This window comes from Rhinoraja longicauda, chromosome 36 (assembly GCF_053455715.1).
Source record: "Rhinoraja longicauda isolate Sanriku21f chromosome 36, sRhiLon1.1, whole genome shotgun sequence".
Classification (NCBI taxonomy): Eukaryota; Metazoa; Chordata; class Chondrichthyes; order Rajiformes; family Arhynchobatidae; genus Rhinoraja; species Rhinoraja longicauda.
Window position 1 is genome coordinate 11,116,717 of NC_135988.1, and position 13,113 is coordinate 11,129,829.

The window sequence follows — 13,113 nt, forward strand, 5'->3', positions numbered from 1 at the left end:
AAATGTGTTTTTGTTGCATTTTTTCCTTCACATTCACAGATTGTTTCCGGAGCTAATTAGTCCCCAGAGGAACTGTTTTAATTCAGCCAGCCCGTCACGTAACTGATGGGCTCAGGGAATCCAAGCCCAGCCTGATTCTACTCGGTAACAGAGGGCTGACTCTGATTTACCGACTGTTCCCGGGGACACTTTTGGAGATGGACATCGGGTGCTGCTGGGAGGTCACCAACTCAGGGAAAGGCGCCCTCTGGTCTTCCCGAACCTTGTTGACCTCCCACCAGAGTGGGGAATGTTGCCGACTGGCCCGTTCCGGACTGCAGGAGAACATACTGAGGGACGCACTGAAGCTCGGTGCAGCCAACGCCAAGGCTCTGTGGGAGAGGACCACAGTCTAGGGTCCTTCCGCTGCTGGATATGGGGGGGGGGGGGGGGGGGTAGGGTGTGCTGGAGGTGCCCTTCAAATGAGGGGACCCGCTGAGATATTCCAACACTTTGTGTCTTTTTTTGTAAACCAGCATCTGCAGGGGAAAGAAACCCCCACTCCAATCAGTCCGAGGAAGGGTCTCGTCCCAAACAGTTGTCTTTCCTTTCTCTCCACAGATGCTGCCCGACCAGCATTTTATTTTATTTTCCTCAAGATTCTTGCATCTGAAGTTTCTTGTGTCTCATCTAAGTAGAAACTGGACCAAGTGGACCCGTTGGGCCCAAACCTCTCCTGCATTGGTGGAGCACCCTCTCCTCCCGCCCTCCCACCCTCCCCCTCCCCCCTCCACTCTCCTCTCTCCCCCCTCTCCCCTCTCTCCCCCCCTCCCTCCCCTCCCCCTACCCCCTCCCCACTCTCCCTCCTTCCCTTCCCCCTTTCCCTCCACTCTCCCCCGCCTCTCCCCTCTCTCCCCCCCTCCCTCCCCTCCCCCTACCCCCTCTCCCTCCACCCCCTCCCCCTCCCCTTCCCCTGCCCTCTTCCCCTCCCCTCCCCCCCACCCCATCCCCCCCTCATCCTCCCTCATCCCCCCCCCCCTCCCTTCTTAGGAGATAGATTTAAACTTTAAATAATGAACCCATAATGAACAACAAAAATGTTCATATATATATATATATATATATTAAATATATATACTAGACCAAGTGGACCCATTGGGCCCAAACCTCTCCTGCATTGGTGCAGCACCCTCGCCTCCCCCGCTCCCCCCTCCCCTCTCCCCCCCTCCCCCCTCCCCTCTCCCCCCCTCCCTCCACCTCCCCCCCTACCCCTCCCCCCCATTCCATCCTCCTCAACCCCCCTTCTCCTCCATCCTCCACCCTCTCCCTCCCTCCCCCACCCTCCCTAGGAGATAGATTTAAACTTTAAAATGTGAATAACTTTAAAAATATAACACCGATTTCAATGAAACCTCTCCCATTAGCATCAAAGGGTCGACGGTGAGTAAGGTGGGCCTAAAGTTGTCACGCTATCTTGTACCGTTTTGGCTGTAGTTCAGGACCAAACACACAAACAAACAAGAGTTTTAGTATATAGATTCAGCTTATAAGATCATAGACTTAATTTCTTCAGATGGAATCACAAGGGAGGATTTCCACTGATGTGTGCTACCCCAGGAGAGGAGATTTACATTCAAAGTGATCATTGCTTGGCATTCCTGAACTGATTGAGAATGGCCAAGGTTGATGAACTAATATCAATGCAGCACGAACTTTTGCATGACTTTTGAAGTGTCTTAGAGTCATACAGTCTTACAACATGGAAAAAGGGCCTTCTGCCCAACTTGCCCACACCAACCAACATGTCCCATCTGCACTAGTCCCACCTGCCTGCATTTGGCCCATATCCCTCTAAACCTGTTCTATCCATGTACCTGTCAATATATTTCTCAAACGTTGCGATAGTATCTGCCTCAACTACCTCCTCCAGCAGCTCGTTCCATACACCCACCACCCTGTGTGTGAAAAAGTTACCCCTCGGGTTCCTATTAAATCTTTCCCCCCCCCTTACCTTAAATATATAGAAACAGACACACAGCAAGTAGGTGCAGGAGGAGGTCATTCGGCCCTTCGGGTCAGCACTGCCATTCAATATGATCATCCAAAATCAGTACCCCGTTCCTGTTGTTTCCCCTATCCCTTGATTCCGTTAGCCCGAAGAGCAATATCTAACTCTCTCTTGAAAACATCCAGTGAATTGGCCTCCACTGCCTTGTGTGGCAGAGAACCTACGAGAACCCAGAGTCTCTTCCCCTACCCTGGGCAAGAGACTCTGTGCGTCCACCCGGCCTGTTCCCCTCGAGATTCTGTACCCCAGGGATGGATTGGATGGTGAATGGAAAAAGCAACAAACAGATGCACCAGTATTCGTCCAAACGGCAGCAGTACATAATGAGAAATATCTTAACTCTAATGAAGGTGGAACGTGCTCCCAGAGACTGCATGACTGCACCATGATTAAGTGATTCGATATCCCTCCCCTTGGATTAATTTAAATTGTGCACCAGCCATATTAATGGCTCCTGTACCATGATGCAGTTGACAAATGCCTTGCGATGAAGATTAATGTGTATAATTGCACTGATGAAATCACAGCATAATCACAGAGGTGAACATGAGCAAGATAAATTTGGTGATGTGAGTTTTTGATTAAGCTTGATTTTTTGCTGACCGTGTGTATTTTGCTAACTTTAAGCAGCCACCTTGTTGGCTGTGTTCAAAGCCTGATGCCAATGTGAATTGATGGAAATTGGCCCCCTTGCCAAGGGAAGGGCACAGTTTCTAAGGGTTAGGTGGCAATCACAGGTGCAATGGCCACAGCAAGACTTGCTAGCCTCAAATTCACTGATTTCCAGCCTACAATGCCAGTCAACAGGTGGCAATTACTTTCAGTAATTGGAACAAATGTACCAATTAGGCAAATTTATCCCTTGATGCCGAACACAGGGTTATTGAACTAATCCATATATGTCCCGGCATTTCCACTATAGATCTGTTTCTGATTAGCCAGAAGCTTGGGTGTATAATAGCATTTGACAGAATCAGGGGTAGGCCACTTAGAACGGAGATGAGGAAAAACTTTTTCACCCAGAGAGTTGTAAATCTATGGAATTCTCTGCCTCAGCAGTGGAGGCCGATTCTCTGGATGCTTTCAAGAGAGAGTTAGATAGAGCTCTTAATGATAGCGGAGTCAGGGGGGTATGGGGAGAGGGCAGGAACGGGGTACTGCTTGTGAATGATCAACCATGATCGCATTGAATGGCGGTGCTGGCTCGAAGGGCCCAATGACCTACTCCTGCACCTATTGTATTAAATTACATTACATTTTAATTCAACTCATGTGGGCCAGGAATAGTGGACTTATTCAATTTATGACACCGAGATTTAGGCTCCGATCACACTGTTACCTGTGGAGTCATTGTCATTCAGGATGGAAACAGGCCCTTTGGCCCAACTTGCCCACGCCGGCCAACATGTCCCATCTACACTAGTCCCACCTGCTTGCATTTGGCCCATGTCCCTCTAAACCTGTCCTATCTATGCACCTATCTACACATTGTGATAGTATCTGCCTCAACTACCCCCTCCGGCAGCTTGTTCCACATACCCACTGCCTTTTGTGTGGAAAAAGTTACCCCTCAGGTTCCTATTAAATCTTTCCTCCCCTCACCCTTAAACCTATGTATAACGGCCAGCTTCTCGTCTATCAAATTAGCTCCCAAGCTGCTGCTGACACAGATTAGGTGGAGCGAAAGTTTCTGACGCAAGCAATCACAATAAAAAGAGACCTCCACGACGTTTCAATTAGTTAGTCGTTTATTTGAAGCTGCAATATAACATATTGGCATGTCCCTTGTCATCGACTTGTTATCGATTCGCTTGTTAAAAATCTATATCCTACCCCAATCGATGTAATTGATACGAACAGCCGGATCTATCTTCGGCGAAGATTTCTCACTGATCTTCGTGTCAGTAAGTTCTTCAGCCGATTACATATAGCCTGCTGGTTCTTGGCAGTTCCTCTATCCGCCCTTTCTTCCCTCGAACTGCCGAGCACGTCGAAGCTGGACGTTCTTTGCCTCTGCCCAGCCCATACATAAGCATAGCGTTAACCTCAGTGTCCAAAATACAGCAGGATACAAAGTAATATGAAGAATATGCAAAAATAACTAATAAACGCAAAATGGCTCCTATTGGCTCCAAAATGGCTCCTACCTCTCGAATGTCCTCTGCCTCTCGATTCCCCTACTCTGGGCAAAAGACACTGTGTGTCCACCCGATCTATTCCTCTCGTGATTTTGTACACCTGTATAAGTTCACTGTCTCGAAGCAGTCCATTCTTATTTGACAGGCCAATTTAAGTCTTCCCACGGATGATTAGAATTGATTTCCCAAGAGCATAATAATGGTATTTGTCCCAGTTTAAACAACTCCGACTAAAACAGTTGGCTTGTGCCAGGGACTAGATCATGTATCTTTCACAGTCAATAAACAGTGGATAAGGAGAGAGAGAGTCAGCCAAAATCTTTATTTGTGCGATAATTCTTTCCTGGTAAGTAATGTATATTTGCTTTTCTTTGCTCCAGTTAGCAAGATTTAAATTTGGTCACAATCTTCCTGTGTGATTTTTTTGCTGTTGCAAATTTAAGAGAGAGTTAGATACAGCTCTGGGGGCTAGTGGAATCAAGGGATATGGGGAGAAGTTGGACACAGGTTGCTGATTGTGGACGATCAGCCATGATCACAATGAATGGCGGTGCTGGCTCGAGGGGCCGAATGGCCTCCTCCTGCACCTATTTTCTATGTTTCCAAGACTGGTAAGAGGGCAAAACAATGGAGACCTGCTGCCTCACAGCTCCGGAGACCCGGGTTCGATCCTGACCTTGGGCGCTGTCTGTGCAGAGGTAAATAAAGAGACCGCGTGTGGAGTTTGCCCGTTCTCCCTGTGACCGTGTGGGTTTCCTCTGGGTTCTCCGTTTCTTTCTCCCACATCCCAACGAGGTGCGGGCTTTGTAGGCTCCTAGGCCCTCTGTAAGTCACCCCTACTGTGCAGGGAGTGGTTGCGAAAGTGGGATAACATGGAACTACTGTGAACGGGTGATCGCTGGTTCGGCGCGGACTCGGTGGGTCGAAGGGCTCGCTTCCATGCTGCGACTCTAGAACCAAACTAAACTGCATGCAGACTGCAGCAGAGATCCAGACGTAGAAACCAAACATGCTAGAGGAGCAAGATAGACCACTCGGTCCTAAAAACCGTAGCACGTCACGGCGCCATTTTAGTAGGCAGAAACTTGCAGAAACATTTATGGCAGGACTTTCATATGAAGAAAGACTGGATAGACTGGGCTTGTACTCGCTGGAATTTAGAAGACTGAGGGGGGATCTTATAGAAACATATAAAATTCTTAACGGGTTAGAGAGGCTAGATGCGGGAAGATTGTTCCCGATGTTGGGGGAGTCCAGAACCAGGGGTCACAGCTTAAGGATAAGGGGGAAGTCTTTTAGGACCGAGATGAGAAAACATTTCTTCACACAGAGAGTGGTGAGACTGTGGAATTCTCTGCCACAGAAGGTAGTTGAAGCCAGTTCATTGGCTATATTTAAAAGGGAGTTAGATGGAGCCCTTTTTGCTAAAGGGATCAGGAGGTATGGAGAGAAGGCAGGTACAGGTTACTGAGCTGGATGATCAGCCATGATCATATTGAATGGCGGTGCAGGCTCGAAGGGCCGAATGGCCTACTCCTGCACCTATTTTCTATGTTTCTATGTTTCTAAAAAGAAACAAAAACAAAACTCTGTGAATTGATAGGTGAGATATATTCTGCATTTTAATGGTATCATCACACATACTGTTCCCCCAAAACACTGACTACACTACGACAGGCAGAGCGAACGGTGGGTTTTGCCTACTAAAATGGCTCCTATGCGTACCACACTTCAGTATAGGCGATTTCAACGGAGTGGTCCATCTTGTTCCTCTAGTATCTTTGATAGAAGCGTAGGTGCAGGAGTGGGCCATTCGGCCCCATCGAGCCAGCACCACCATTCAATATGATCATGGCTGATCAGACTAAACCCAGATTGCTGGAGAGGTGAGGCAGCCTTGCTACCTGCTGCGTCACTCTACCTTCTCCCCGATGGTACAGTAACTTGAGAACCTGGGCATGGGGTGTAGGTCTTTGATGATTCTCGATGCATCGTTAATGCTTCTCCACCTGAGGTAGACACAAAATGCTGGAGTAACTCAGCGGGTCAGGCAGCATCTCGGGAGAGAAGGAATTGGGATTTTAACCAGCATCTGCAGTTTTTTTTCCTACTTCTCCACTTTAATTGGATATGGGCCAGTGGTACCTGGATATTTGTGGAGATGTTACTCTTCTTCAATAAAGCTTTGGTCACACCCTCGATTTTTATTTTCTCTCAGTCCACCTGATAATTATAAGACCATAAGATCATAAGACAAAGGAGAAGAAGTAGGCCATTTGGCTCATCAAGTCTGCTCCGTCATTCAATCATGGCTGATCTATTTTTCCCTCTCAACTCCATTCTCTTGCCTTCTCCTCACAACCTTTGATGCCCTTACTAATCAAGAACCTATTAATCTCCGCTTTAAAAATACCCAATGACCTGACCTCCACAGCCACCTGTGGCAATGATTCACTACCCTCTGGCTAAAGAAATTCCTCCTCAGCTTCATCCTCAAGCTACATCCTTTCATTCTGAAGCTGTGTCCTCTGGTCCTGGACTCTCCCACTATTACTAGTACTAGTACCACTACTAGAAACATGGACACATAGAAAATAGGTGCAGGAGTAGGCCATTCGGCCCTTCGATCCAGCACCGCCATTCAATGTGATCATGGCTGATCATCCAAAATCAGTACCCCACTCCTGCCTTATCCCCAGATCCCTTGATTCCTTCAACGCTAACATCCTCTCCACATCCAGAACTATCTAGAACTATCCTTGTACCGGTCTAAGTATCTTTTAAACGTTGTGATTGTACCTGCCTCTGCTGCTTGTTAATTACTGTGAGATTGGATTTAAGTGCTTGGCACGATATCCCCTAAATGCTGTGAAGGTCTGCCTCTGTCAGCTACTCCAGCAGTGTGTTCGAAATTGCAAACGCCCTCTTTGTGAAAAATCCCATCATATCCCTGCTCCTAAACATTTGCCTTCTGGTTTGTGGACTCCCCAGGGGAAAAGCTTCCTACAACCCATCCAGTCAAAAACTCTCATAGTTTTGTGCACCTCTACCTGGTCAAGAGCATGTTCTAAAGCAGAACAATGAAGTTCTTACTTGCAGCAGTACAACAGATATGTAAACGTATTACTCCGTAAAACCCATAATGAACAACAAAAATGTTCATATATAAGCTACATATACATACATATATATACATACATATGTATACATACATATACTAGACCAAGTGGACCCGTTGGGCCCAAACCTCTCCTGCATTGGTGCAGCACCCTCTCCTCCCCCGCTCTCCCCTCCCCCCTCCTCCCCTCCCCCTTCCTCCCCTCCCCCCTCTCTCCACCCCCTCCCCCTCCCCTCCACCTCCTCCCTTCCCCTCCCCCCACTCCATCCCCCCTCCCCCCACTCCATCCCCCCCCCTCAACCCTCCTTATCCCCCCTCCCCCCGTCCACCCCCTCCCTCCCTAGAAGATAGATTTAAACTTTAAAATGTGAATAACTTTAAAAATATTACACCGATTTCAATGAAACATCTTCCATTAGCACCAAAGTGGCGACGGTGAGTAAGGTGGGCCTAAAATTGTCGCGCTACCGTGCACCGCTTTGGCTGTAGTTCAGGAACAAACAAACAAACAAACAAACAAGAGTTTTGGTATATGGATATTAAAAAAACAGACAAATAAATAGACAATAAAAGTGCAATGTTCCCAAGTCTATATAGTTTGGAGCTTATTTGGAGGTTGTGGTGTTTAGTAGCCTGATGGCTGTAGGGAAGAGGTTGTTCCATAAGATAGACACAAAATGCTGGAGTAACTCAGCGGGTCAGGCAGCATCTCTGGAGAAAAGGAACAGGTGACGTTTCTGGTCAAGACCCTTCTTTGGACCAGAGCCCTCAGGTCTGAAGAAGGGTCTCGACCCGAAATGTCACCTGTTCCTTTTCTCCAGTGATGCTGCCTGACCCGCTGAGTTACTCCAGCATTGTGTGTCTATCTTCAGTGTAAACCAGCGTCTGCAATTCCTTCCGGCACAAGCTGCTCCTGACCTATACCTTCTTCCCGATGGCAGGAGTGAGATGAGAGCGTGGCTCAGGGTGGTGCGGGTCTCTGATGAAGGACAATAGACAATAGGTGCAGGAGGAGGCCATTCGGCCCTTCGAGCCAGCACCGCCATTCAATGAGATCATTCTCAATCAGTACCCCGTTCCTGCCTTCTCCCCATACCCCCTGACTCCGCTATCCTTAAGAGCTCTATCCAGCTCTCTCTTGAATGCATTCAGAGAATTGGCCTCCACTGCCTTCTGAGGCAGAGAATTCCACAGATTCACAACTCTCTGACTGAAAAAGTTGTTCCTCATCTCAGTTCTAAATGGCCTAACCCTTATTCTTAAACTGTGTGGCCCCTTGTTCTGGACTCCCCCAACTTTGGGAACATGTTTCCTGCCTCTAACGTGTCCAACCCCTTAATAATCTTATACGTTTCGATAAGATCTCCTCTCATCCTTCTAAATTCCAGTGTGTACAAGCCTAATGATGCTGGCTGCCTTTGTGAGGCAGCGACTCCTGTAGGTCCCTTCGATGGTGGGGAGGTCAGTACGTACTTGTGATGGACTGGGCAGTGTTCAACAACACTTTTTGTGACCCCCCCTCCCCCTCCCCCACCCCCAGCCTTCTCCACTCCAAAGAAATTAAACTCCCTGCACCCTCTCTGGTGCTGAGAAGTCATTCTTATAGTGCGACATCGGAGACTGCTCTCAGTACTCCACACTGCTGTTGGCAAGTTTCTCAGAGAGACCGAGAAACGAAGACGCTGGGTCAGCGAGATGGGACGCTGGATCTCTTTATCTCCACAAGAACACAGACAAGCGTGCTTTCGAGGGATCGTCCGTTGAGAGATTCTATCTGCTGTTATTTTTTTATTTCCCCTCCCTCTCCTGTCTTTTTGCCCTTGAACGGAGAGACAAACGGGAAACAGCTGCATAAACCGGAGGCACGTAGCAATCGTGGCCGGGGGCTATTTGCAACCAGGTTCATGGCGTGGGTCGCACACAATGGCTCTGTGAGAAATTGTAATGAAAGAGCGGGCAATCTCCTCCGATACCATTCATCGGCCTAACCCTGTCCTTGTGAACCAAACGCAAACCGCCAGTGACAGTCACCATGGATACGGCTGAGGCAATTATTAATTTCTTGTGCTAATTGTGACGAGCTTCGTTCAGCTTGTGCCCGCTTTGAACAGCGCTGGCACTAACTGCTCTGATGTTTGGCTTCGCGTTGCCGCTAGAATTTGGTTTCCAAATTACACAGGAACCTGGGTCGGATATTCTAAGCAGCTGAATAATATTAACCTTGTTGTAATTTATCCAGTCGGCGGAGTTACCCCCGGGGGAATCACAGTTTTCATTAGCGGCACGGTGGGAAAAAAACATAATTTGTGTTACAGCTGGGATTTATCACTCACTTAAGGGCACAAAATATTAGTTTCTCGCCGTGTGCTTCGGTAAGCGGCCAGGTGCGTGAGCTAAACCCACGGGAGACATTAGTGCCTCTCGGAAATCTGACTGGATGTTGCTGAGTGAGGATGGCAACAGGGTGGACTCTCCTGGTCGGTGGCCCCAGGGGAAGAATCTGCCCACCAGCACCAGTGGCACGGTGGAGCAGCGGTAGAGTTGCTGCCTTGCAGCGCTTACAGCGCCAGAGACCCGGGTTCGATCCCCACGACGGGTGCTGTCTGTACAGAGTTTGTACGTTCTCAAACATAGGAAATAGGTGCTGGAGGAGGCCATTCGGCCCTTCGAGCCAGCACCGCCATTCATTGTGATCGTGGCTGATCATCCACAATCAGTAACCCGCGCCTGCCTTCTCCCCACACCCCTGGATTCCCCTAGAGCTCTATCTAGAAGATTCTCCGAGATCTTCGGTTTCCTCCCACACTCCAAAGACGTAAAGGTTTGTAGTTAGTTGGGTTTGTAGGTTAATTGGCTTGGTACGATTGTAAGTTGTCCCTAGTGTGTGTCGGGGATTGCTGGTCGTCACAGACTCAGTGGGCCGAAGGGCCTCTTTCCTCGCTGTGTCTCGAAACTAAACTAAACTCAGCGGGACAGGCAGCATCTCTGGAGAGAAGGAAAGGGCGATGTTACGGGTGGAGACCCTTCTTCAGACTGAGAGTCAGGGGAGAGGGAAACTAGAGATATGGAAGGGCAAGGTGTGAAAAGGACAGATCAAAGCAGACGGTGATCAAGGAAACGCCACTATCTTTGTTGCCTCCACCGCCAACCCTGGCAGCATGTTCCAGGCATCCAGTACCCTCTGTACAAAAAAGGCAAGGGGGTTATGCGTATCATCACAGTGATAATGGGGAAAACAAGGGGGGTTGAGGGGCATGGAGTGGGGGAGGGGAAGGGGGGGGGAGGGGGGGCAGAGAGGAGGGGGAGGAGAGGGTGCTGCACCAATGAATTCCCCAGTCACAATGCTACATGACTTGGATAGTGTCCTTATACATCTGTTCAGAGTCATGGAGTCATAGAGTGATACAATGTGGAAACAGGCCCTTCGGCCCAACTTGCCCGCACTGGCCAACATATCCCAGCTACACTAGCCCCACCTGCTGTCTTTGTCCTTGCTGGTAATGGTCTTGCAGGTTAGCCTTGGCGAGTAAGAGTCATAGAGTCCTACCGCACTGAAAAAGCGGCCCTTCGGCCCAACTTACCCGTACTAACCAAGATGCCCCATCTAAAGTGCCCCCTGCGCGCGCTTGGCCCGTATCCCTCTAAGGCGTTCCTATCGATGTACCTGTCCAAATGTCCAGTCAAATCAAGAGGGAGTGCATTGTCATCTGTACTAGTGCGGTGAGGTACAGGTACAGAGAGGAACTTGCTCGCAGCAACATGGCAGGCATATAGTCCCAGTCATCACTCAGTGATATACCAGTTAGATTCATTGTCTGACCAAATCGTTACCACCTCGCCCACAGCCAACAATGGACCCTTCCTTGATCATCGTTACTTTCTTATGCATGGCTTTCATTCGTCTATCTTGTTTGTTCGTTTGTTCCTGAACTACAGCCAAAATGGTACACGATAGCACGACAATTTTAGGCCCACCTTACTCACCGACGACCCTTTGGTGCTAATGGAAGAAGTTTCATTGAAATCAGTGTTATATTTTTTAAGTTATTCACACTTTAAAGTTTAAATCTATCTCCCAGGGAGGGAGGGGGGAGGGAGGGAGTTAGGGAGGGGGGGAGGGAGGATAAGGGGGGGGTTATGGGGCATGGAGAGGGGGAGGGGGGAGGAGGGGCAGAGAGGAGGGGGGAGGAGAGGTTGCTGCACTAATGAATGAGAGGGTTTGGGCCCAATGTGTCCACTTGGTCTAGCATGTTCTCATCTCTCTATTTCACCGTCTGGGCCTGTACTCGCTGCCGGTTAGAAGGATGATGGGGAGATCTTGTTGAAACCTGTAGGAAGGAACTGCAGACGTTGGATTACACCGAAGATGGACACAAAATGCTGGCGTACTGATGACACGCCTTGTTGACACCTTCCCCTCAGCTAACGATGACCCATTCGACATTTTCCTTGACCTACGTCCCATTTGATCTCTCCCTTTCACACCTCACCCTTCCTTATCTCAATGTCACCCTCTCCCCTGACTGTCAGTCTGACGAAGGGTCTCGACCCGATACGTCGCCTATTCCTCTTTTTCCAGAGATGCTGCCTGTCCCGCTGAGTTACTCCAGCATTTTGTGTCCCATCTTCACACAGAAACATAAGTTACACATAAATTGTATAAGAAGGTATGAGGCAAATGCTTCATAACTACCCAGCACCAACTGCCTGCAACCTGCACTAGCCGACAAATCCATCCCCAACTATCATATGTTTAAGAAAATAACTGCAGATGCTGGCACAAATCGATTTATTCACAAAATGCTAGAGTAACTCAGCAGGGTCAGGCAGCATCTCGGGAGAGAAGGAATGGGTGACGTTTCGGGTCGAGACCCTTCTTCAGACTGATGTCAGGGGGGCGGGACAAAGGAAGGATATAGGTGGAGACAGGAAGATAGAGGGAGCAACGAGAGAGCATGTTGCTAAACTCTCGTCGAAGAGAGGAGGAGAACTTCTTCAAAGTGGACATACCTCGAAGAGAAATCGCAGTGGAGCAACCAGTAGTATAAGAAAATAACTGCAGATGCTGGTACAAATCGATTTATTCACAAAATGCTGGAGTAACTCAGCAGGTTAGGCAGCATCTCGGGAGAGAAGGAATGGGTGACGTTTCGGGTCGAGACCCTTCTTCAGACTTACATATGTTTAGTCTAGTTTAGAGGTACAGCGCGGAAACAGGCCATTCGGCCCATCGAGTCCACACCGACACTAACACTACCCTACACACGTTAAGGTCAATTTTTACATTGATACATTTAAACCAAGCCAGTTAACCTACAAGCCTGTACGTCTTTGGAGTGTGGGAAGAAATCGAAGATCTCTGAGAAAACCCACGCAGGTCACAGGGAGAACGTACGAACTCCGTACAGGCAGCACCCATAGTCTGGATCGAGCCCGAGTCTCCGGCGCTGTAAGGCAGTAGCTCTACCGCTGCACCACCGTGCCACCCTAATGGGTGGGCTGTCCATAAGTCTCACCTGCCTGCATTTGACCCATATCACTCTAAGCCTCTCCTAGTCATGTACCTGTCTTTTAAATGTTATTATAGTACCTGTAAATGGTGTTATTGCTGCCTTAAAATATTGTAATAGTTACTGTAGAATGTGTATCAGATGCTACAATTGGAAGCATAGTCTCAGGATAAGAAATAGACACAAAAAGCTGGAGTAACTCAGCGGGACAGGCTGCATCTCAGGAGAGAAGGAATGGGTGACGTTTCGGGTCGAGACCCGGGTACAGCTCTTCAGAAGTGACTTGAGGAGAAGCTTTGT

General features: G+C 48.6%; 1 protein-coding gene across 1 annotated transcript in view; it reads left to right on the forward strand.

Annotated features, from left to right (window-relative positions):
- LOC144610282 (netrin receptor UNC5D-like) overlaps nucleotides 1-13,113 on the forward strand; it is a 532,680-nt gene that overhangs the window by 406,534 nt on the left and 113,033 nt on the right. The window lies entirely within an intron of this gene.